This window comes from Monomorium pharaonis, chromosome 1, assembly GCF_013373865.1.
Source record: "Monomorium pharaonis isolate MP-MQ-018 chromosome 1, ASM1337386v2, whole genome shotgun sequence".
NCBI lineage: Eukaryota > Metazoa > Arthropoda > Insecta > Hymenoptera > Formicidae > Monomorium > Monomorium pharaonis.
The window spans coordinates 6,113,026-6,138,695 of NC_050467.1; the positions used below are offsets into that span (position 1 = coordinate 6,113,026).

At 35.2% G+C, this 25,670-nt stretch overlaps 1 protein-coding gene across 2 annotated transcripts in view; it reads right to left on the minus strand.

Annotated features, from left to right (window-relative positions):
* Positions 1 to 17,819, minus strand: part of LOC105830976 (probable G-protein coupled receptor B0563.6) — a 107,956-nt gene extending 90,137 nt beyond the window's left edge. The window contains exon 1 of one of the 2 annotated variants that reach the window (XM_036283844.1): positions 17,671 to 17,819. The gene's annotated coding sequence lies outside the window, so the exon portion shown is untranslated. Of the gene's footprint in view, positions 1 to 17,552 lie in introns of both variants that reach the window. The other variant, XM_036283840.1, reaches the window with a different exon arrangement.
* Positions 17,820 to 25,670: the final 7,851 nt, after the last annotated feature.

Consider the following 25,670-nt stretch of genomic DNA (forward strand, 5'->3'; position numbering starts at 1 on the left):
TAAATCACGAGCCCGTACGGGCGATACGACAGTTCGCGAGTCGATGGGGTTGGGCGTGTAAAAATAAAACGCGCGGTGCACCCACCTCCCCGCGCGAAGGCTCTCACCACGCGGTGGTTCGGTGTACCGTTTTCTCGTCGATCATGAATTCTTCTTTTGCGGTCCTTTGAACTTGGTTTAACTTTATTAATAATGTACAACGCTTCATCACGCGCGAGAGAAAGAAAGTTTCAGAACGTAACAACCCTGAAACCGTGATCGATGCGACTCCGGCAGACACGTGTGAATAACGAGAGAACACCTCGGAACCTCATTTTCCGTTCCCCTCTGCATTTTCTCTCTTCCTGTCTTTCATTTCTTTGTCGATCTCGAGGCCAGTAATTATCATTTAAGCCGATACGAGTGAAACGAGCGAGACGCGCGCACCGAATTAACCCTAATCCTACGCCTGGGGTAGAATAAACCCCACTGATTTTTGGCTTTGGTTTTAGACTTGGTTTTTTGATAAGCTTCATAATTTTTTTTTTCACCGTTTTAAAATTTAAATAGCCTCGAAATAATTTGGACATTACTTTTAGAAGTTTGAAGAATGTTAAAAAACTTTTTTGAGTCAAAATGTTTGATAATGTACGAGCAATAACCATTTAAGGAGATCGGGGTGTATTATACCCTTGTATAGAATACCGAATTATCTGATAGTGTTTAGAATTAGGGTTAAAATCGTTACAGCCATGAAATTAAAGGAAAAACCGTTTTTATTAGCTTTCGGAGTGCAGAAACCGGAATCGGTGCTTGCACCGACGAATGTGTAGCGGTTAATACGCAACATACGTCGGGAGACGCGAGAGGAAAAAGGGTGCGTTCCCGAGGGGGGAGAGGGGGGAGCAACCGCGTTGTGTGGAATTGACACGTGGCGCAAAAGTCCTGTAGGAAACTTTGCAATTTCCCTGACCATGTGTGCGCGAGTGTGTTTCGCGATGACAGGAGTGAGGAAGGGGGGGGAGGGGGTAAACAAACTTTCGCAAGTTTGCAGCAAAGGGGCACAACCTCTCCAGCCTCCTTTTCTCGCTCCGGTCGCGACTTACGCGGCAGCTGCGACTTAAAATACGCAGCGACGAAGAGGGAAACTCGGGGCATTATGCATTCGCCTTCCGCCGCGCCGGGGACGCCCAGGACCGCCTCCCGAATCGTCGGTATGCATCGGGGTGATGAGGCACAATGCGAGGGGGTAACGGGACGGGTCGCTTTTACGCTTACAACGCGTCTTCCCGTCACCCGGTGACATAGGTCCTACACAGTTTGCGACACTCTCAGCCGCTCGCGAGCTTCCCCGTAAATTTGGTTCCATTTTTCTCTGCAAAACTTCCTCGCCCCCCGTCGCCCTCTTCACGCTCTTCCTCGTGAAAGGTGCTTGATCTCAAACTCTGGACGATTTGAGGTGATTTCGATAAACGTCCCCCATGTGCTATCTATCTTATTTTTATTTTATCAAGTGGCACTTAAGTTGTAGAAAGTGACGAAAGTATCTTGCATGTCTTTAGCTTCGATTTGATAAACGTAACATTCAATTGCATGTAAATAATTATTTAATTTTTATTGCTGTGATTGTCCGTGACTGATATAATCATACATTTTTTTAGACGTTTTTAAAAGAAACAAATGCTACTTAATATAAAAATTTTACAATAATAATAAGCTAATTATTCGATAATAAATTGATAAAATTTATAAAAATTTAAGTTATATAATATATAAATAACGATAAATGTGTAATTTAACATAATAACTAAAATATGTTTGTGCTTGATTTTATTATATTCTTTTTGTCCATTATATACATGTAATAATAATAAATTAAAATTTGACTGCGATCTATATATTGAAATGTACAAAATTTTAGATGTACATAAATGAGAAAGAAACGCCAAAAGTGTTAAATCTCAATGCCTAATATACATCCTTAAGGTTTTCATAAAATAATATTAGTCTAAGATCTAGTCTCGCAGTTTGTACTTCTTATTTATTTGTGTGATTCATTTAAGCAATCTAAATTATATAGTTTAAACTATTCTAGACATTCTCAAGTTATACTAAATTAGACAGACACATTAATTAAGGAATGTGTTGCGTGTACGCATTTGTTCGAAACGTTCGCATAACTTGTCGCAAATCTTCAATCCGTTCAACTCTTATTTGCTCACACTGTCATTATACTTGGAGCGACGTGAAGGCTCATAACGGGAGACCGAGGTTTATCGTGGGAAACTTGGCAAAGCCCATGCTTATAACAAAGCTGTCCACGCCGATAGCGCGTCCTCCCGCGAGCTATTTCTTTCAGCGGAACAGACAGGCGTCCCGGATAATTGAAAACTAAAAGCTCGGCGGCTCCTACGCGATATGAATAAATCGTAACCGCGATGTCGCGTGTTACAAAGACAGAGATTTATCTTCCGCTAGTTGAGGAACGAGATACCGGAAGAGTCTTGAGAAAAGGAGATTTGTCACGGAAGGTACTCGGGGCGAAGGGAAAACGTGCGGATGAGATTTAATTTATGCGTATCGAAATGCCTTTATTAATTCCGGTTATTTATTGTTTTCCCCTTAAGGTCTCGATTTTCGTGAGCATTGGCAAGGGATTTTGGAACCTAGAAATGTGAGATTAAATTAAATATATATTAAAAAATTCTAGTCAAATATAATCAGTTTTATTTCAAGTTTTATTTTCTAAGCTTCAAGTCAATATCTATAAGAAATAACATTTTATTCACACAGCAGTTTTTGTTATATGTATAAAAAGAATTATTTTACAAGATAATACTCAAACTCCAACATTGAAACTGTTAGTAAATAAATTCTTTTACCGAAAACAAAATTTCTAATAAAATACTGATAAAAAACTCGAATATATTTGATTCGGGTTCGAGTCTACTTGAAAATGTTCATCTTTTACTTTTTTTATTTTTTAAAATGAAAAAATAATAAAAAGTTCGAAACGACAAAAACATGTTTGAAACTACTTGTAAGCTTAATTGTTAGTCAAAATCTATTTTATACGCTAAACCTTTTTATCAGATACCATAATTCTAAATACTTTATATATAAAACATATAAAACTCTCCCACTTTTTGAAAAATAAATTATCTAAATCTTATTTTCTTCAAATGGCCTGCTCCCCCTCTCTCTCTCCGGGGATAATTAAACTTTACCACCGGTAGTGAAATTAGGTCGACGCGCGGCCGGAATATGATAAAAATATTTTAGCGGGTGCTTATCGAGCTATCGATAGCGTAATTAAAAGCGATGTTAATGCATAAAGCGTCGCCGTTCGCTCTCGTTTGTTCGGCAAATGGAAATAGGATTACGCGAGGCCGCTCCCTCCGCTTGTAATCCCATCGTCGTTCCGTAATAATCGCCTTTCCACGCACAAAAGTGGAGTAATCGTCAAGAGGCTTGACCAGGTTAAATCGGGATTAATGATCTCTTTCGTGCCTCCTCCTTTCTCCGACAAACGCGCTTTCACAACGTGACTTACTCGCCGCGCCGCCGGTTGTCGATAACGATCCCGGCGGGGAATGATGGTTATCCACGTCGTAGATCGTTACATCCGTCACGTGGGGAAAAGTCGATAGTAGGGGGTGGATATCACGGTACCGCGGACGCGTAACGTTTTCGTGACGACGCGCCTTACGTCGGGAAAACTTGGCGATTTTGATCGCGCGAGCGTGTATAACAGTCCTTAACTTTCTCACGACGAGAGAACGGACGGGAACGGCAACACTGGATTTGGCACACACGTGGAAAAATCGGACGCGTGATAAACTTTACACCCACGATGCCTCCCGGGGGGAACGAAGGAAAGATTATGTCGCCGATAGTAACCGGGGGATAACGAGAGAGCCACCTTTTATCAGGCGCATCTCGTAAAAATCTCTCCTCTCCGCAACGACATCGGTGTTCGAGCGTCTCTTGCGTCGATGATCGAATAATGACATCCTTTCTTCGCTTCCTCTGCCATCCCGACGCAAGAGACCCCCGTCAAAGGGTCGACGACGACGTCACGGGTAACGTAATGCGCGCGAAGTCAGGGGCTACGCGCGTATTTTTATTCGGCTATGTAGAATCCATTATGCGTCTCTACGCGTTCAGGTATTTTTTATTTGACGTTGCTGTAACAACGTCAATTCTTAAATTTAATTTTTTAATTTTTTTAAACGCGAAACAAATTTAACCCCAGTGTAATATCAGATAGGAGCGCGTGCAGAAAAAGTTTACCATTATTTTAATTTTATAGAATGTATGATATATTGTGTATTATAATCGTAAATCTAATTTTAGAAATCGTTAATTCTGAATTTAATTTGTATAACCATCTTAAAAAAAAAATTAGTGCTAAAAATATAATGTCTGCATAATTGTATCCTTAAAAAAAGACTTAAATTACTTTGAATTAACCTTTTACAATATAGATATCTTAAATTATCTAAAAATTTTTTCAGTAAATTTTTAATTTGTAAGGTAATTTTGTAAATTTTAACTTTATTTGAAGTAAATTTTTCTAATAGTAGTATTAGTAAGAATCATCTTAGCACCATTATTGTTAGGTACACTTCAGAAATCATTATTGTAATTATTATACAAATTATTGCAAAATAAAAGAAAAACATTACAAGTATGAATTTGTACAGTTAAACATTCTTAAATAAAAGTTTCACAAAGAAATTTGAAGCAACATGCGTGAAACGTAACACTATTTTAATGTCATTTCTAAATATTTGATAATATTTAAAAAATAATTGAAAGCAGTTATTATCAAAGATAAAAAATTATAATCACAAAATTCTTTCGCAGCAAAAGGTATATACTTTATGCTGTTACACAAGCAACAGTTGTCGCGAAAGTTTCCTATTTGGGATATTAACACAGTCAGTTGAATTTCTAATAGTGTAATGCCGAATGCCGGATATTACTCCAGAATTTTTCAAGTGCAGCCATTACATCGTAAATGATTGGCGGGCGGCTGCGCTGTCGCACGCGATTTGCGACGAATTGCGACCCACTTGAGGTTCGTCGACCGGAAGGTCATCGAAGCTAATTAACGAGAGCACTTGTCCTCACTTGTATCGGTAATGCGCCAGACCGAGACTGGAGGATGATTACGCGTCACGCGGCAAACGGCGGCTGCGAGGCGACGCGGAAACCATTAAGACGCCGTGACAATCGCTGCGCATCCGGGGGCGGAGATGCGAACGCGCCGATTAAAGCTGGAGGTCGGGGTCTTCACGCTGAAACTGTCCGAGCGCGTGAACGTCGCGTCTTAATCCGATAAAGTCCCGCAATCCGAATTTTCTGCTCTCTCTCTCTATTTCCAAAAATCAGTTCTAAAATTTATGAGATTTTGCGATAGATAAAAAAAAATGGGTCCGAAATGTTATTGCTAACGATGATTTAACGTTAATAGACAAATAAATATTATTTTGTTGCAAGAAATATTGCTTTTAAATTATTAAATTAAGTAAAACGTCTGCCTCTCTTTCTCGTTTATATTTGTCGTAGCAAGTAGATAGGCTGAATAAACAAATTTGGGACATGTTAATGAAACGGGACGAGATTCTGCTTGAAGAGAAAAATAAAAAACTTTTTTCCAAATTAAAATTTTAAACACCAAACCATAATAATCCCATTAAACTTGTTATTTAATAAATCAAAGTCGTGATACTTGTACCGCGTTGACTGCAATACAATTTTTTACGATTAACACTAATTAAGAGAAGGATGCGCTTCCGATTATACGCTGTCGTTAACGAGCAGAGTCTAGAGGGTGCAACACAAGTAATTCAAGCTTGCGAAAAAAAAAAGGAGAAAAGAGGAAGCGGTATAACGAAGAAATTTTTAAAAAATTCGTGTTTCTACTGATTATCGGCCGGCGTTACCGCGAAAACGCGCGATTCAAAGTGGCTTACGCATGGCGACGAGATGCCGTCCCGATCGTGTCGTCGCGCGGGCAATAATCCGAGAATGAAAGCACGCAGAGGGAGGAAGAGAGAGCGCCGAGATACCGTTGGCGCCGCAAATCCCGGGGAAAAACTTGCGCCCTGGCCCCGGACAAAATTCACAAACAACCGAGAACGCGATTACAACTTCCTCGTCGCGGAACTAATTGCACCGCGGGGGCGGGGGGTGGGGGGGTGAAACGAAGTTGGCCCTTTGTTTTGCATGCTAAGATCATTTGAAGGAACGAATCGTTCCCGCCGGCGTGGCGCTAAGGACGCTCATTTTCGCCGAGAAACAGATTGCGACGCGGAGGGGAGGTGGAGGAGCAAAAATCCTTATCAGGGCCGGGGAAATCCGGGGGGGGGGGGCGAATCCGGATTTCCAACCGAATCGGCGGGCGCGCTGTGTCGTTTGCAGGCGGCGAATTTTCAATGCGAGCAAATGGCGCGACGTTTACGAAATAGGGACGGCGGCGCGGCAACGCGGAACGCCTCTCGGGAATTTCCATCTCGGGGAACGACGCCCGCCCGAGTTTTATCGCCGTCACATTATGCCGGGCTCGTGAAAACAAATCTTTAATTTCCCGCAACTCCCCGTGCATATTTAAGAAACAACGTCGGGAACAACGGGAACAGGACCGCTCCCGACCGCGGGCGTTATTTTAGCGGTAATACAACTTCATTTCTCGCTCCTCGCCGCACCCTCCCCCTCCCCTCCCCCCCGGGCCGGAACGAAGTTCCGCGAACTCGCGGAATCCCGAGAGCGGGAATTTCTTTTTCCCGATGAGCGACGTTCTATTCAACAGGCGCGCGCTTATATATTAAGGAGAGGATTCTTTCCTCGCTCCCTCTCGTTTCACCCGGGCCGCGCCTGTGTTTAAACGTATATAAAGTTTCGCTTCCCCAATGGGGAGCGCTACCCCTCCCTTTAAATAGATAACCGTCACACATTACAGATGCTGAAATGACGTGGATCGCTGTTACGTTTAATATTATTCGGTGCCCCCGCGCAATTTCGGCAGGCGCAATTTGCAAAGTTAAATCGACACGATTAGCGATCGCCCTCGCATTCCAGTCAATTTAACGGATACACGATAGCGAATGTGTCAATCGTTTCGAGGACGATAAAACCCTCCCCTACGAGCGAGCCGTCGCACGCGTGTTTTAACAGAGACAGAGAGGGAGAGAGAGAGAGACGGAGAGAGTGGAAAAGAGAAAGAGAAGATGGAAAAAGGGAAAGAAGAGATGGGTGAGACGGAGAGAGGGAGGACGAACGGAGCGGAACCGTCATGTGGTCTGATGGCGGTGTTAATTAAACAAATTTATAGCTCGGTGGTTTTGTTTACAATTAGTGGCCCGCCGATAGCGCCGTACTCCCAGACAGCGGCGGGCAGTGGGGCTGGAAATTGTCGGCGGCCGGCGGGCTCGTCAGAGCGATGAAATTTATTACCCGTCTGCCGCCCTGATTGCAGCCCTGCCGTCTCGCGAGCGTTAAAATGACGTAAACAGATACTAAAAGTTGCTATCGGGAACGCACCGTTGCGTCGGACATGCGCTTTTGAATCGGTAATTCGCGCGTTTTACCGCGTTGCAGAGAACTCCCCTTGTTTGACTTGTATAAAGGATCTTGTCCAAGGAAAATCCAATCGGATTTCTTCACGTTCACCAAACCAACGTGGAATGCTATTTTTGCACGTAAACTTTATATACGACAGCATTTTAAGATTGATACACTGATAGAAAAATATATGATATTTACGACTATAATTGCATAGTAAAATAATTATAGTTAAAAATATCATTTTTATAGTAATTATTACTATAATGTTGGTAATAATAACTATATATTTATACTTAATATATGCTTATAATAATCATTTTATGGTACAACTAACTGTATAAAAATCTCCATTTTGGTTATATCATAAGTTGCATAAACTAATATTATGGTTATGAAAACTATAATATATGGTAATTTAAACTAACTATAAATTTATGATTCATTGGGGACCCAACCATATTTTATAATTATTCAACAATGTAAATTATAGTTATTATTACCAATATTATAGTAATAATTACTGTAAATATATCATAAAAATGATATTCCTAACTATAATTATTTTACTATGCAATTATAGTCGTAAATGTCATATATTTTTCTATCAGCGTAAAGTCTCCGCCGTTGCACGGCTTTCTTCATCTCCTATCCGAAATTCTATTGCCCCTAAGTCCATTGTCCGTGGAAGCATCTATGTGGTAACGAGTAATGCATATTTGATACCGCACTATATACGAATAACAATACGAGAGACTATCATTTACTTGGTTTTACCTCCGGGTAGTAGGAGAGTCTCTCTTGTGCGGTCACATTTCTCGCGCAATATTTGTTCCCCATATATCCCTCAGAAGTTTCGACCGTGGGATTATCCGGAGAAGGAGAGCGCGTGACTCGAAAACGAGTGGATTGCCGATCGAGAAGTGCTACATGGAACTGAAAACTTACGCAATATGCGTGAAGAGAAGTTAGAAGACAATATTTTATTTATTCCGGGCTAGTTTCTTATACTCTCTAATATTGTTATTTTCCTTGAAAGGTCGAAGAAAAAAAGTTTTTCAGAAATTTTTTTAGAAAGATACAAAAATCTATTAATACTCAGCTTTGCATACTTTTTACTATTATTTTAATGATGTCTACGTATTTTTTAAATTAAAAGAAACGTTACTTTTCCGTGTACTAATCATTAAAAGTTTGCAAAAAAATATAGAGACAGTAAGATAAATGGCAGCTCTTCTAGATAGTTAAAATAAAAAAGTTTTCTTATTTAAGGGAGATCTGTGTCTATGATCATTGAATCTAAAATTATAATCCTCGTATTTGACAAAGTGGCAGCTTTAAAAGACATTCTTTATTTATTCTGATAATCTTGTATTTTTTGTACAGAATTTACAAAGACAAATAATAAGTAACAATAATTCAAACGAAAAACGGACATAAGATGTGTGTAAGACGTAAGACAATTTATGTCGAAATTCCTAATAGATTTCAAAAAGTTTGTCCCACACTACAAAAAAGTACGATTTCGAAAAAAGTGGTTGTAAATTTTAAGCAGAAGCTATTTTAAATATTCTAGATATTATAAATATTAAATTGTATATCTTTTATTTTTTTAAAGAATATATTCTTAATCTCGTCTCTCGAATCACAAAGAATGATTGAATCTTTGGTATATAACATTTTTTCATGTTACAGAGAGATAGACTTAATTCAAGAGGAATTACACACGTATCTACGAGCGAGCATCTGGAACCTCAATGAGATAACGATTGAAGGGGGTGAGCGGAGAAAAAGGAAATATTATCACGAGCCATTCGGCCACCACAATGATTTCAATCTCATCTCGTGTCTGACCGGTTCTTAGATCGTCTAATCAATCTAAATTTCCGGATTATTGTCCTTCGAGAAGCTATTTGAACGCAGTTGATCAATATGCCGGGCCATCGCGATCGAACGCGAGTCGCATTTTTGCACGACGATAGTCCGACACCGATTTTATTCCCTCGGTTTGAGATTCCGTGCCTCAATTCCTTACTCTCTTTCCTGGTCCTATCCCTTATCACGATTGAAAGTATCAATCGGGAGCTGTCCGGAATTCCACCTGCCCATGATCTCCATCCTCATAAATTTACCGCGGAATATCATCTTCCCGCAGAAAACATCTGCTATTCATTGAACATCTAAGGCGAATGTAAAATCGATTTTTTTTTTTAAGAATAAATTCTTTTAAAATGTCACTTTCGTATATTGTAACATATATTTAATATCGTGTCTGCGAAATTAATTCTATTGCATATAGAGAATTTTCTCTTAAAATTTATCCTCAGAACATAATAGTTGAGACAGTATATTATTTTTAAAAATATTATTATAATTTTAACACAATTTAGTCAAATTTAACTAAATTATTTTACACTTTATTATGGCAAATTATACAGAGAGAAACATAAATTCTTCCAAATTCGCGAGTATTATAATTTTGAGAGTAAATTGTAACAAAAGAAGATAAGTATAAACAAGTATATAAGTTTTGAGATTCTGGAAAGTTTAACATTAACATATAAAATGGCATGTAAAAGTATAAATTCAAATGCTGATGGCTCAAAACGTTAAAATTACAAGATTTTAAAATTTTGAATGACTTATTTACATGTAATAAATTCAACTTTAATCACAACAAATAGCCGAAGCTTTACAAAATTAGTCTAACCACAATGTCCAAGTGCTAATTCTTTTATACTTATAGTTTTCATTAAATATATTTAAGAAATAATTTAATTCACTTTAATCTTAAATAATTTATTTTATTTTATTTTTTAAAATAAATATATATAAATATAATATTTTTTGTAAAACTATAAAACTAATTAAAAACACAAGAAAATTAACAAAATAGAAAGATATTAAAGTTAAAGGTATTGTTAGTTGGTTTTGAACAGTATAAAGAAATAACTCTATGTAATTCCATCAATGGCGCTTTGATTCATTAATATCTGAATTATTACATATTACTTTTATGATATTAAATTCTATATCTTAAAATCAAACTTTTACAAATTCTTGAAATACCTCCTTTGTAAAAGAAAATTATCTCCGTTTGCAAATAAGTAAAAATTATTACATAACAAAGATAATCTCTGAACAATTTTCTTAGGCAATTTATTCTCTAATATATAAATTCCAATTTTTAATCACTTTTCGCGGCTGAAGTTAATCGCAAGATCTGTTTTGTCTACGCGAAGATTCCATAAGAAATATCTGCGACGTTGAGATTCCGACGGAGAAAATTAGGGAATTTTCATTTCCATTTTGGCACAAGGATACGGCCGTTCGCGAGACTCCGGCTGGTGCGGGAGAATTTTAGCAAATTTAGTTTTTAATTAGCTACGCAAGGTTGGCGCGCTCTGAGAATTTCTTATTAGATCTGCTTAGAGAGCTTCGAGCAATTATCCTCAATGGCGGCTAAAACGAGATTACGTGAGCTTTCACGACAAATGTTTTTCATTCTGTTAAAATATGTCTAGCAAATCTCCGATTTTATGAGGAAAGACAATTTCACGCACTAGTTGCACGATATTAACAGTTGTTACAGATTTATATATCCTTACTTATGTATTATGATCTAAATAAGCTTAATTCCTATTAATAATGTCAAAGCTAATTACTTTTGCTTTGGTTGTATCCACTTTTTTTTTATTTAGTACTAAATGTGTCAAAGTTATTCAATATATCATGCTAATACACACACACACACACACACACACAAAGAGACAGAGAGAGAGAGAGAGAGAGAGAGAGAGAGAGAGAGAGAGAGAGAGAGAGAGAGTCAGTCACGTATAAAAAATCAATTGGCTTGCTTTAAAATTTCTTCCTTTAAAGAGAGAAAGAAGACTTTGTTCATTTTTGTAATAGATTTTAAAATCCACACAAAATTAAAGACCATAATTAAAATTTAAATAAAACTTTATTCCTTTCTATTCTATTTATTTGCTACAAATTCGACATTTTTAATTATTAATATTTAGGTAAGAGAGAAAAAATAAACAAATGTTCATAAAATAAAATAAATCGATAAAACTGATGAATAAACTTATGCTTTTAATACTTCTACACTTTTTTTTATGTCTCGATGGGGGATGAGTAAAATGACAGAAAGTTATTCAATATAAAATTGGCTAACATTTTATGACTTATGGACGAACACATGTAAAAAGATTACAGTATTTCGTAGTGTGCTTCTCGGTCGCCACGGTGGCATCGTTGTTGCATTCAACCTCTTCATCGATGTCGTTAATGCATTAATAATGTCACGTTGAACGGAGATATTATAACCCCCCGTCGGGCGCATCTAATCAACCTTTATTACTTCCACGCCTTTCTCTTCAGCACGCACATTGTATTTGGAGCCTACTGACATCGACAGCGTTATGAATTTCTATTATGTTTCTTTTCTCTCTCTCTCTCTCTTTTATTTTCTCTCTCTTTCTCTGTCTCTTTTTTTCGACTATAAATATTGCCAGTAACGTCCGTCAGAGGTAATACACGATGACGCGTTCGTGTACATCCCAACAGTGGGATTCATTCGCGTCACGTCGCAGCCGCCAACATTTTTAATTTAAGTTCGACGTGAAAAGCAAATAGGGAGAAAAAAATTTTTTTCCGCGCCGCGCGGAGTCGCCGCCGGATTCCGAATGTACAGTAAACCCGAGTCCAGTACGTTGCAGGCACATTGGGGGAATGGACGGGGACGAGAGAGAGTTGGAGCACAGCTCGTAAGATTGTCTGATGCCACGATTTACAGCGTGACGTCACGATTAAATCGTCTCGCTGCCGCGATAGTAATAATTACGCGCCCGCGACGGAGCACGTTCTTGCTATAAAAAAGGGACGTTAATGAGCGTCGACCCCGACTTTATTAGATTATCGCTCGTCCGCGCTATTATGACGCTATTGTACGTATGTATACGCACGCGTGCGCAAGCTCCTGTACATATGTGTACGAATCGTGCTTTTCGAGTGACCGGAAAGCACGTGAAACATGACGATAACTACGAGATAATAGTATTGTATTAAGATCCTAGAATTTATATAAAGTCTGTCTTATTAAAAGAAATTTTTTGCTGACATAAACAAATTTCTTGATGTCACAATCAAAATGTATCGCTAATTTTTGTATCTGCTAGAATTTTGACTGTCACGTATAGAAAAATTTGTAAATTCTGCTTCTGTCAGTTAGATTGATTAAGTGCAATACATATACATATTACAGTATTTGGTAATTATTTACCTCAGTTAATTTTTACATAAATATAATTTTTGTTGAAGTTGCAAAATTATTTTTTTGAGTGCTAAGTGAACAGCCAAATTTTAATTATGCCGCTATGTTTTGTTAATTTTCAAAAAAGAATACACACAGAGATAATGAAAAGATAAAACAAAAAGGGAATGACAGCTACAAAGAAAAAACAATATTAAATATTAGATTAAACTATTATATTTTATTTAACAACTATTGTTTTATATAAGTATATCATCTCAATCAAGAACCGATTAGAAAAAGTTTTATATGTAAGCAAGAAATTCTATTTTTGGTTATACATAAAACAATAATAATTTTGCTTGCCTATACATGATTTAATTTCTTTTTAATTTAATAATCTGAAATTTTACCAAATATTATATTTTAATTTTAATATTAAAATCCGCTCTTAAAAAGGAGATGTTATTAATTTTATTATTGATAGTTTTCCACGATGATGATTGGTTCTTTTGCTACAAGAGTAACTATCATTGCAATTGAATTTTAACAGCTGTCTTTGTATAAATGGTTATCTATAAAATTGTCGTTGCAATTAATTTAAAATATAAAAAATAAATCTTTTTTTTTTAACCATGTAAGTGATTTTATTGCTGACAGTTTTTCGCGAGAAAAACTAAATTAAAAATACTTAAAAAAAAAATAAAAAGAAAAAGAAGAGTAAAATAAAATAAATTATTTTTACATGTAAATAAATTATGATTAATGTATAAATAAATAATTTAATATCTCAAAAAATGTTAGAAAAATTGTTATTGTTTAATTGTTACATAAATTTTGGAAATTTATATCTGACAGCATGAATATTATAAAATATAATATCTATTTTTTTATAGAGAAAACAAAGAATAATATAAAAAACAATTTAACTAGAGATAGCAAGAAAGAGAAAAGAGAGAAACACAAAAAAAATTTATAGAAAAATTAAAAAAATAAAAGAAGAAAATTATATACATATATAATAATATCACGTTTTCACTTTTTACTGTTTGCAAAGTTTTTCATGTATTCATTAAAAATATCGATACCGTTAAATATATAATTTTATATTAAAATTTTCTATTTTGTTAAATATATAATTTTATCTTTTTACTTTTGATTCTCTGCAAATTTTTTAATGCATTTATTAAAAACTGCTAACATTGAATAAATTACATTTAATTTGTTACGATTAACGTTAAACACATTGAATTTTGACAGCTGTCAAATTTCTATAAATAGTTATCTATACAATCATTGTTGCAATTTATTTTTAAAAAATAAAAAATAAAAAGTCAAATAGCGCGCGCAAAGCCCTCGTCTGTAGTATCTAGTAGTTATTTAGAAACACACATATATACACAAAATGCTTATTTTAATAATAGTAGTATTAAAAAGTTCTAATACTTGATTTGAAGATACTATTATTTTTTTGTCTATTACTTTTTTCATTTCAACTTGTAAGAATTATTATTAATATATAAATAAGAAAATATACTTTTCTTCATAGAACTATATAAAATTTTTTTTTTAAAGCAAATTGTTTAAATCTGTATAATCTTATTTCAACATTTAACATTTAAAAAATAAATATATTTTCAAAACAAGAATATTCTTTTTTCTGTAGTAAATGTATTCTATTTTGCAGTGAATGTATATCTTCCTTTCTCGCAGGATTAATCGCAAGATTTCTGGTATTGGCGTATTATATTTGTTGATGTATGCTTGCGCCTACATAAATCTGTGCATTCGTTTGCATTGAAAATAACACAACGACATCCGTGCGCCACAGTTTCTGGCAATTGTTCGTTTAATAAAACAACCGTGTACTCGACATTATCACGGGCCATGTTTAAGACAGCAAATATATTCTTCTTACGCATTGCATTTTTCTTCATATTTTACGACTAACTGATAAACAAATGCTCTTGGGGGCGATCTCGTCCTTAACAGCGAGCATATGAAATTCGAAATATCGTCACTCGAGGACTGCCGCGTAACAAATAATACGAACAAACTGGCGAACTTTAAACTTAGCGTAATAGAGGTACTTATGCACGCGCTGACAAAAATCTCCGCTCACGAGCTCTCTCGAGAAAATCCTCTGAAACATGCAATACCAACTTGGTTCCCTCCCTTCCCTCTCTCTTCTTCGCTCTATTCTAAACAACAATCTTCATTCATCACTCGAATTCTTTCATCCCTGTTCGATCGCTCGTGAAGAGCGTCGACTTGAAATACAATAGCGCTCCAGAATCGAATACTCTTTTGCACAGCCTAATGTACAAGCCATACGAAAATCATACATTCAAGTCGATATAGAATAAACGATGCATGGGTATAAATGAAGCAATAAAATAAGTTCCTAAATGGTTCGTCGCATTTTTGCAAATCAAAAAACCACATGCATGTCCTATTGCATTCTCTTCGGAAAGTAGAGAAGAACAAGAGTATAAATTATTATTTAATAATAATTACAGCGCAATGTTTGTTAGCGACAATCCAATATAGATTTTATTATTATTATTGTTATAATTATTATAAGGGACAACTGTATTTCGCGTCCGAATAAAAATAGACTTTATCATATCAGAATGCGTATTACTTACAGAACTTTTCTAAATAAATTTCGATTGAAATTATTCAATTATTTCCTAGTTTTTTTTTTAATATTTCCATTTCAAACAGTTTTATATTACTTGCCCAGGATAGTTTGATCAATGATGATAATCAAAACTCATTTTAAAGCTGCATATAAATACATTAGGCCAAATAACATACAGCGTTAGGAAATAATGACATTATCGTTATTTTTTTGGTAACATTACTTTTTTATTTGTAACGGTAACAATAACATCGCTACGTTTTTACAGTAATAGTAGAGAACGATTATCAATACCACTGGCATACCACTTTGTTTCTGAGCAATTTCTTAATCAAAAGCTCAAAATAAAACGTTGAAAACATAGGTAAATTAAAAAATATCTTCTATTAGATGATATAATAGTTTTTATAATACTATTTCATATTTTGTAATAATTAAAGTTTTTGCAACATAAACAAAAATTAACATTTAATAAATTGGACTTTAAAGCTGGTATAATAAGCAATAATGGCAGAATTCAGACGCGGTTTTGCATGGTAAAGAAATAAATTTATAAAATAAAGTAATACAATATAATTCTATATATTAGACTACAAAAAATAAAAATCCAAAATGGAACATTTTAGAAATAAAAGTAATTTAAACATAAAAAATAAAGATAAATGATTTATTTAAGCAATAGACAATATATTTGAAATGAAGTTATGTTATGAAAAGAACAGATCATACATTTGCTTTATTTTCTATAACAGAGAAATACACCAGTTTACACTTTAGGTTGATTTTATCTTTCGACTACACTATGAAAAAAAATATGATAGCGAGAGATACGAACAAAATAATTATAGAAAGTTACAAACATATAAAATGACCTAATATTATGAATAATATCTCAGTATTGTTTAAATTGAGTAATTCGCCAGAGAAAATTGTATAAATTTTATTCTCACTTTCATTTTTAGTACATTTTCTGTACAAAAAAAAATAAATGTGTAAAATATTTACTTCTCTAAATATCTAAGCAAATATTTATTATCAATATTAATACAGTGCCATATTTAATTTCGGAGAAATAAGTAAGTTTCGGTATTGGCGGCTTTCTTCTATATAAATATTATATATATATATATATATGTGATTTTATTATACAAGTGATTTTCGGTGGCGGTCGGGCGCGCTTTTAGCCGAATCTAATTTTACGCGGGGTCATCGATGCAACGCACGTCCTCTCTTTCAACCGCTGCTATGCATTTTTACGCGCAAAATCTCCCTTACGACGATAAATATTCCGCGCTGGCGCGCGCGCGCGCGAGATGCATCGCCGCGAATATTCGGACACGCGCGACAACCCGCCGCGTTGAAAGCCGCGTTACGTTTTAATTTGCGTCATACACTCGCCCGCTCCCGGTCTACGTGATGCAATCATGGAAAGGGTAATCCTTTAAATATTTTGTATTCAGTTAAAACAATTAATTTCAAGCCGCGGCTTTTCACATAGAACTCTAATTAAATTTTCCCGCTGCGTGAGAATACCTATCTTCAACGGGATTCGTTCGATTTGTCGAAACTTGTGACAAAAACAGGATGTTTTATGCCGCCCGAATTGATCTGTTTAAAATGGGAGCGGTAACGTTGTCTTTGTGATAATGGAATTGTCCCCACGGGAAATTTTTACGTGACAGGAGACAAATAATCGTCCTACAGTGTATATATATTCGATCACTCAAAGGGCAGCTGATTAAATGGATCATGGATGACTGACAAGTTGTTGCATCGCAATTTTTCAGCACGTTTGTCTTTAATTATCCCAATTAAACTGCAAAAGAAAGGGAGAGAAAACATGTACTAACGTATGAATAATAAATTTAGCTTCTTCTTGCGCAGCTCGCTAATTAATATAATTGTTTGCCCGCTTTCATCATTCGTCAGTTAGGACGAGATGCTTAACGTTCTCCGTGGCAAATTGCATCTTTTGCGCACCGCTTACATATATATACAACGTGCATGTTGCTTCGCGCCGACGATCGGGAAGCACGTGCCGGGCACGTCTCGATCGATTCGTCGAATTGGAACGGTCCAAGCAATAAACGATGCCATAATTACCTCGCGATGCGTGCCGGTTGCATTGTAGCATCCCTCGCGCTCGCACACACCTGTTTCCGGCAAAGATGGGGGAGGCGGGGGGGGGAGAGGGAGGGGAGAAAAATAATTGCTCGCGTACTCCCGTTCGCTTCTTCTTCAACTCTCGATCCTCCCTTTCCTTTCGCGGGAGCGAGATGAGCGACGGGTCCGTCGTTTCCCCGGGATACTCGTCGAACGAACGAAAGCTCCTTCGAGCGCGTCGCGGCGCCAACTGGAGAATTTTTGCGAGTGCACGAGTCGGACGGCCCCGCGACGGCAGCCGACGCATGCGTCGCACTCCGCGACTCCGGAGATTCGCAAGAAAAACGGATGACGGAGAGGAAGGAAGGAAAGAAAGGAGAAAAGATACTCTCCCGGCGATGGCCGTTTTCCAGCTACAGGACCGTGTTCCGTTCTGTAACGTTTCCTGTTGGAACAATTAGAACTCCAGACTCACAATCAGTTGACAAACGATAAGTAATATTGATGCTAATGGGCATCGAGAAAGTATTGTTATTAAAATTGATATAAGAAATTAACACGTTAGTATCATATATAATATATAAAATTTATTTTGGAGACCGGTGAAACACTGGCACATTTTACGCGCTCAGCTTTTCGCCGCCTCGAGCAGTGTAACACCGCATGTCACAGTTTATGGAACACTTTATGTTGGACACTGTGTTACATTGTATCTTGTTGGAAAACAGGAAGTTCCGCGGAAATGTCGTCAAAAACCTCGCGGGAAACCTCGCGGGATCGCGTACAGGGGTTGAAAGATCAGATATCTGTCTCCCTCGTCGAGATGCGAAAACGCCAAGGGTAGCTAAAATCGTCGCGGAATCATCTCGGCGGCATCCGCGATACCCGCGGCAGTAAGGCAAAATTAACGAGACGACTCCACGAAGTGTGAGTAACAAGATGACGCTAATTACGACACGAGCCGCGAGTTCTATAAATATACCAAACCTTAATCTAATCGCGTCGTCCGCACTCGCTCGTCCGCGGAGCGAGATCTTATCTGATATTCATACGCTCGGTGCCATCGCCTGGGCTGGGAAGAGCGCCTGGAAGTGCCTCTCGTATCACGGGAAGCGCATCGCGCGGATAAACTTGCGAAATATTACGGGAGAATGATAACGATGATTAGATCTCTCTCGCCTGGACAGAGTTCATTACGTAGAATGCATCGTAATTGGTACCAATTTCAATCGTGATTGTATCTCAAGTGGTCGACCCATAGTTTATGTAAAGGGTAAATATTTTTTGTTAGATGAAAGTGACGAGAGGGAAAAAGTAGAAAAATTTCAATCTTTCTTCTACATATACCGCTTATAAACATAAAAGAATTAGATAACGAAAGTCTGAATATTGTATAAAATACTTTCTTGTTTTGGAATAAGATACAAAATATAGGGCGACCCTGGTATTTATTCAGCAGAAGTCAAAAAAAAATTAAAAGGCGATTTGCTATTGGCGTTATATGTTTCAGTTTTTTTTTTACTATTAATATTAATCAAATTATAGTGAATTGAATCAATTTGTCAATGTTCCGCAACAATGATTGCAATCTACGTAAAATTATGACTCTCTCTGTAACGAGTATAAAATTGACTTTATATTACATGTCGAAAGTAGTCAGATCACTTTTCTGTGGGTAAAGTCGCGAATCTCAGCACTCTTATCCTCCAATAAATAGTAATAAATGTAAATCCAATAAATGTAAATCACGACGAAAAACTTTTCAGCACGACTTTCTCAGCACGTTAATCATTTCAGCCACATTTCAGCACATCATGCAGATGCGTCATCTCGCGATACGCATATGATAACTCTCGCAGCCACTACGAGCGATTACTTCGTGATACATAAAAATAAGATAATAAAGAAAGGATGGAAGTACATAATATAAATTCTTAGTTTTTAAATTTTTTATTCAGCTTGATTGTTCCAGTTATGAGTGGTCTTACATCCCATTCTTTTCAGTAAACATACAAAGATTTCAAAAAAGCTTTTTATTCAAATATAAAAAAATTTTACTTTAAAAAGAGACATATAAAGTTTTTATTGATACAGAGTTTATTTATCTTAAGCATAAATATTGCTCGATAAAGTTTTCATCAAGTTTATGAGAGATGCATATAAACCGGAGTTACCCTATATAAATTTTAATTCAAATTTTTAAGTAACACTTTAAGTAATATTTCAAATATTTCAAGTATCGTTCTCGTCTCGCACGCAAGAATGAAGACAATTTACCTGTGAAATTAATGCATCACCATAGTCATAAGAATGCATTTTGACGAAAGGGTCTCCAAAATTTTGCTAATCTGTATAATTAAAGTGTTATTCTGCGCGCGAGAAATGATCTACGATAAAAACTTTACGGACTTTAACGATTCAATTGATGCCTTTGCAATCTACTGTAATCGCGCGACACGCCGGAATAACTTTTACAACAAGAGAGGAGGGAGAGAGATGATGTTTGTCTGGGCCACCTGGACGGCTATGCGATCCATTACCTGGGCTGCGAAGAATCGAGATTTATGGCTCGTAACCATCTTTGCTCAACGACACAGACTATGAAAAGGAGAAACGTAGTCCTGTATTGACACGATAAATTGCGTAGTGCGACTTCCACCAGCAAATCCTTCGATGATCCACCGTCAAAACTTTCCGCTTTTCTCGCGTTCCACAAAAGGGTCAGTTACCTCTGATAGCCTTGATCAACTAATTCCAGGTTTCTAACTCGGAATATTAGCTAACTAATTCTAGCCGTTTCGCAGCCCTTTCGTGGCTCTAACTATGACGTAGATGCAGAAAGTTGGAGATAAGATGATGAAGAGAAGGGAAGATAGTAGTATGTGTATATTTCTGACGCATCCCTAGATGCTCCATTTGCAAGTTCTTGGGATATTCTCGATTTATTGTCTCTTCAAAATTTTCCATTATTTTCTTTTATGACGCAAAATTTTTAATAAAAATGCAAAATTATTTAAAAAGTGCATTATAGAAAAAAAATATTTGTTTTTAAAATAAAAAAGGTTTACTTATTATTATTAAATTTTGTATTTACAGATTCCCAATTTCATTAATTCCAATGTTTATTAATTAAATTCTTATGAATTATAGATGTGTCATAATTTAGAGACAAGAGAATGGAAACAAATTAAAAAAATGTAGTAATGCAAACGACTGTAAAATAAATTTTATGTGTTTTAAATTGTCGAGTTATTATTTTATGTAATGTGTAATTATACATTATATAAAATAATAACTCGACATTTATCACAATCAGGTAGTATTTGTGATTTGCACAGAAAGATTTTCGAGCTCGCTAGAAACGATATATAAGACTACTTTAGCAAAACTGGTGTGGATAATGGCCTATAGAAAGTAGAACTTAAAATCTTGCATATCACGGTATGGGGTCGACACAAAGTTACCAGGAAGGATTTTTTCCACATTATTATTACGGAAAATTTTGGGGGGAGATAAAAAGTTTAGAGAAAATCTTTATATAGGTAAAGAAATATAAATATTTCAATACTTTCATAGACCTCCCAAATTTGTGAGTAAATATTCTGGCAACTCTAAGTCGTTCAATGAGAAACGAGAGAAATTCACAAATAGATTCTGTGTATTTTCGTATGCAATGAGTTATTGCAAATTCTAATAGAATCAATATTTCCATTACTATTTCCTATTACTATAATAGTCATATATTTCCGAATGGCCGTTATCCAAAAAGTAATCATATGATATTTGTCTTGTGGTATATATCACTTTGTCAGTCGTTTTGAAGAGAGATTGAGCAGCGTTTTCACACTGCATAATTACGCAAGAGCTAGTTATCTTTCATCGATTGCAGTATCAATTTCGTTTATAAGAGTAGTATTTAAAAAAAGAAGAAATAAAAAACAAACAAATCGCTACTTATTATTCGCTCTAAAATAACATTCTCTCAAAAGATAGAAAGAAAGAGTCAGTAAATCTTTTGTAATATTAGAATTGAGTTCAAATACAGAATCGGATCAGACAGAATTACTAATTTCTAATTTTTTTTTAAGTATTCAAATATATAACTGCGTTTTTTTAGATTGGTTGTGATTTTTTACTTAGATTGGCTGTGTTGCAATATATAAATAATTAAATAACTTTTATTAACTTTTTTTATATTATATATAATATCTATACATATTATTTAAATAATAGAAATTAGTCACTTGTAGTTCTAATATTAAGAAATAGATCATTTATTTTCAGATAATTTATTTTATAGTGTCCAACAAAATTAGATATAATAAGACGAAACAGAACAAGGTTTTCTACTCAAAATTGATATAGTTTTATGACACCGATGAGAATGCAGACGAATCCCAAGCTCAAAGAACGAAATGCTTCCTGTGAATTTTATTTCGACATGCGAATTCACCATGGTAAATACCAATCGCAATAACTGACCGAAACAAACCGTAATCCATAGCGCAAATCCGTAGCGTCGAATATTGCTGCCGTCATCGTCACTTTGTGACAGTCTGTCCAAATAATCGACTACCCGAGAGTTTACGACTGAATAGTATGCGTGACAGCAAGGGATAGTCCGCTAGAGACTGATAGACGACATCATAAATGCAGGCTCACTAGCACTTGTTGAGATGAATTTCCATCAAAGGTAAGATACAAGATCCCGTATACAAGATCCACGCCTTCTATCATAATTCCACTTTAAAAGTACCGATATGTTTATTAATTATATATAGAGGAAAGTTAGCGCACAATACTGGTATACTACCTTATTTATAACATTTCTTAGACAAAAGCTAAAAATGAAAAATTGAAAACCTAAATGTAAAACTAAAAACCACACTCAAGGCTCTAGAATCTTGAAAATTATTATTTTCAATGTGTTTAAAATTTATTTGTTAATAAGTAATGCTAAAAATCTCTTTAACATGTCTTTATTTTTTACGTATTTAAAAAACATTCAAAGCAATTAAAGTAAAGTTTAAATGGTTTGTGCAGTTTTCATATTCTTTGAAATTGCTTATTAAATCATTTATCCGTCGCGCGCCGCTGCCTGATGCCTTCCAGGTCTTCTCTACCCCCTTATTCCCTTCTCTCCCTTACTCTTCCTACACTCTCTTCTTTCTCTCTCTCTCTTCTACACTCCCCCGTCTCCCATTATTTTATTTGTGTAATTAAAAATCCAATTATTTTTCCCATAAATGTGTTCTACTTACTCTCACCCCTTTACCTTACCAAAAAAAAATAGTTTTTAATAATAATTAAAGGACTCTTGTTTTAAAGTACGTTCGATATTATCTTTTAAAATTTATTGAAAAAATGTATTTAACTTTTTTCCTCTTAAAACTATAAATTTTTTATAACTGTAAAACTGTAAAAAAAACTAGTATTAATAATTTTTAATTTTCTCTCTCTCTCTCTCTCTCTCTCTCTCTCTCTCTCTCTCTCTCTCTCTCTCTCTCTCTCTCTCTCTCTCTCTCTCTCTCTCTCTCTCTCTCTCTCTCTCTCTCTCTCTTTAATATTTTAAATATTCTTTTTTTTCAACGTTTACTACATCAATTGGAAAAAAAATTCATTAAATTCTATGCATTACATACAAAAATAATGCAATTTAAAAATGTCGGGTACTATACACACAGTGCTTTAGAATCTCAAACATAGTTCTTTTCCTGAAGGTTAATATAATGCTATATTTAAATTCCGAGAATTAGACTGTTCTTTTAGCAGGCTTATAATATTCCGTGAATATTACATAAATATTTTCTACCACTAAAGTAACATTTAATTATAAATAATTGATGAAATATATGTTACATTTTTTAAACTTAGAAATTTATTATGTCACCGTCCATCGTCACCTATAATTCTTTTGATGTTATATAACATTAACTTTCTTTGTCACGTGTTTTCTTTCTAACATTTACCTAAACGCGGCGTAATATTTATCTAAATTTTTTTTCCTACCGTGAAGAAACACTTCTTTACGGAGGAAATAATCGTGTCATTTAGACAAATCTTAGAAAAAAAATTTTTTGTGAATGTACGACAAAATATAGACTTTGTAAAAACAAGTCGGTCGCAAGACTAAAGCGTGAAATATTTATTTGCCTGTATATGCGCACGTTATATTGTTGTGTAAAAACTGTCTCAACTACATTAAGTTTTTCCTTTCTTGCACGATGTTTGCCATGCTGCGGAAACTGCGCACGGACGTCCGGTCTTTTTCTCGCGGGTTCTCTTTAACTTTTGCTTCTATATACGCGCCTCGCGGAAGAGAACCGACAATTTCCCCGTTCGCACATTTCAATGCAAAACCGCAGGCGGCGTTTATGGCGACCGTAAAAACGTACATGTATACGATAAAAGCGATGAAAGCAGCGTCATTCTAAATCTACTTTATCGCACCTACGGTTCGCCATTTCCTCCGCAAAATATAAACTGACTGGTATGAGTCGAAAATGCCGACTAACTCGGTTGCCAATTTAATTTATTGCGCTTTGGATTGACCTAAAGATCCGATAATAAAGAAAAGCACAATACCTTCTTTCGGAATATATATTAATCTCGATCCTCCAAGCAGACACACAAGGAAGCAATTCTCATCTCATCGTGCGTCACGTTCATTCTTCTTGCAGGCAAGAAATGTGAAAGGATTATCTCCGTCAAAAACAAACTCGGTTGCAGTCACACCATCGAAATGTTCCTCACGTATCTAGGGGTGGATGTGCACGTCGAGCAGGGAGATGAAAAGTAACAGTGCTGCAGGTATTAGGGACTATTAAATAAATTTTTCTAAGCTTCAGTTATATATAGTAGAAAAAGATCCATACTGGTATGCAACTTTGTTTTTAGACAGTATTCCTTAAACAGAAAAGATAAAAATAAAACTTTGATAACATACACGTAAACTAGAAAGTGTCTTCTGTCAAATTATGGTATATAGACTTATGTAATACTATTTTTTTTTCTTAATAATTAATGTTTTTGCGCAACAGCTAAAAATAAACGTCTAAGAAATATATAAATCCCAAAACTGGGCTAGTAAGCTATATTTTTAAACTAGAGTTTTCATTTTTTGGTTTATCCAAATAGATCATGTTTTGACTATTTTTAGTATAATACAATGCAATATTTAGTTTTTGAGAAATGAGGAAGTATCATTTTAGAAAGCCTATACCTATAAGTATTGACGATTTTCTTAAATAAACTAAAAAAATTTTAATTGTTTACACTGTTTAAAGTAAATTCAGGTTCATAAAAGAGTTTAATCAACGATTTTTTTTAGTTCTCTTGTTTAAAGTTTTTAAGTTTTAAAGTTTTAAAGTTTATTAAAGTGATATTATTAGAAAGTATGATAAAAATGTCGATGTTGGGAGCCGGATTCTTTATGGTGATCGTTTTGTCCCCTATCTCATGCATATAGAATCGTGGGAGGAAATAAAAATAGCGGAACATGTTCATAAAAATATGCACTTTATTCTTTTAATTCTTCCATTCGATATATACGACACAGTTATAGCAACAGGTGTAAGGCCATGTTTATCATCCAACGTTTTTTGGATCTTTTAATTTTTATGAATAAACATGATCCTGAATGTATCGACAGTGACATGACCCTAAATATAACGAAAATATACGTATAACAATAAGTACTATAGTCAATCGCGGATCTATATTTTCAATGGTCTCTCTCTCTCTCCCTCTAATGTTTCTGATGTCTCTGAAAAATATGTAGAAATCTATTCTTTAAAAAAGTTTGATTTACAAATATATAATAAGTGTGTGTTTATAAATACATTATTAATTTTATTAATTTTATTAAAGCAATTAATTTTCAAATCTAAAACATAAATTTTTAACAAAAAGATTACAAAATAAAAGACATAAGAAATAAAAATTTTAATAATTATTATATATAAACATATTGTGTGTGTGTGTGTGTGTGTGTGTGTGCGCGCGCGCGCGCGCGCGCACGTCCACGTATAAAATTTATATATATTTGCAATCTTGTAACTACGCAAAACGACTATCTAAAAGAATAGCTCTAAACTGAAAAAAACTGGGTGATTAATA